This window comes from Halyomorpha halys, unplaced genomic scaffold (genome assembly GCF_000696795.3).
Source record: "Halyomorpha halys isolate HHAL.00 unplaced genomic scaffold, Hhal_1.1 Scaffold35.1, whole genome shotgun sequence".
NCBI lineage: Eukaryota > Metazoa > Arthropoda > Insecta > Hemiptera > Pentatomidae > Halyomorpha > Halyomorpha halys.
In genome coordinates, this window is record NW_027106137.1 from 540,631 (window position 1) to 542,440 (window position 1,810).

The window sequence follows — 1,810 nt, forward strand, 5'->3', positions numbered from 1 at the left end:
CAATTATATTTTAGTTTATATTTGTTATGGTTGTCGTGGTGTTGCTTTGTTTCACAGTTATTAAGAGTTTCTTATGTATTTTGATTAGGTATGACATAAAATATGTCTTGCTATGTTATCATTTTATAATTATCATTACTTTAATTCGTTAAATTTTCGATATCGATATTTCGATATTTTAAAATATCGATATTTTTTAGTTCCGGTATAATATCGATATCGATATTGTTATCCGATGTCGATATCAATATCAATATCGATATTTTTCTTTCGATATCCCATCCCTAGTTCAAACTTGTAGTGCATCAAATTATTCGGTCTTGATAAGTAAGCAGTTATATCCGATATTTTACTACCATATTATCGTGTGACCTTTCAATTCATTACTGATTCAATCATTAGTAAAAATGTAACTAAAAGCAAATAACTCGCTAAGTATACTGCCCTTTTTATCCATGTAATTGTATAAAAGTTCCATGTATTTGATGTTTATTTACCAATATATTTAGTTGTTTTTTTTTCCATACATTAACATAAACTTGTGGGTACGACTCGTGTTAGGAAGTTGGAATATAGGGAGTTGACAGAAGGTGACTCGTCTACCTTATACACTATTATATCCTTTGTGTTGGGCTGGCGTTTTAGGAGAACCACAGCCTCAAAACCGATCTATAAATTATTAAGCTTCTCATGAACTTTCACGAAAGTGACGTTTTCAATCTGCCGATAGAATAGAACTTTCATGAAACCCTTCCTTACCGCATTGTAGCTTAAATTACATAGGGAAATTCTTTCGTAGAACTTTTTACATCCTGTCATTATCAGTCAAATAACTAGTTATAAATATTGTATAAAGAAATATTAATTAAATTGAAAGCCAATTAGCTATTGTCCCTTTGAAGAATATTTTTTATTTCGTCGTCTCCTGTTTAAACAAAATTGGTGAATTATAAAAAAAAAATATTATTGTTGTTAGTAGTTTTTTCTAAAGAAGAAATTAAAAGGTTTATTACATGTACTTTCATTCACTCATTAACTTGAGACTCAAGACACTTATTTTGAAAAGAATTAAAAGAAGTTGTGAAAGTGCGACTTCTACCTAAGGCGTATATATATGTTAATTAAAAAAAATACTGTTAAAATAATGATAAATAAAGTTCTTCTTCCATTTTTTTTAATGATAATAAAATTTAGGCAGAGTTACCAACCGTTCTTGTCTTAAAACTAAAAGTTAAATTAAAATTACAATAATAAATCAATATACTAAAATAGCCAAGTGAATCAAAAGAGTTTTTTACACGAACTAGGATATAGGAAGGAAGGAGGGGGAATAACTTAATTTATTATACAACATTTCAAGTTAAAAACAATATACAAAGATAAACATCTGTCCTTTTTTTGTACGCATAACTAGTTACAGAATTTTATAAGATTATATTACACATTATAAGTAGAGATCTTTTGGCACAATTTGTACTCAAGATAACAATTATTATAAATATGACCTGAGCAATACAAAATTATTTTCTTAAAATAAAGTTGATTTGAATTAGCTCTTCAACGTTACTTCACTTTTGGTTGCATATTGTTTGTGGACTGTACGAAATTAATTGAAACGAAAATAAGAACTAAGGTAACGGAAAGAGAATTACTACAAACTAGAAGTAGGTTGAACAAGAGAGAATGTTAATCTTAAATACTAAATCTATTGCAACTATAGGTACGAAGGGTGGCCGAAACAGAACTATTTGTGGCTGAGGTTAATGAATTTTGATTGGAGTGCTATAAAAATTGCAGATTGATGACAATG

The 1,810-nt window shown here is 28.3% G+C and overlaps 1 protein-coding gene across 5 annotated transcripts in view; it reads left to right on the top strand.

Moving 5' to 3' along the window:
* The window catches only part of LOC106686360 (uncharacterized), a 553,455-nt gene that overhangs the window by 491,731 nt on the left and 59,914 nt on the right, over positions 1 to 1,810 (top strand). The window lies entirely within an intron of this gene.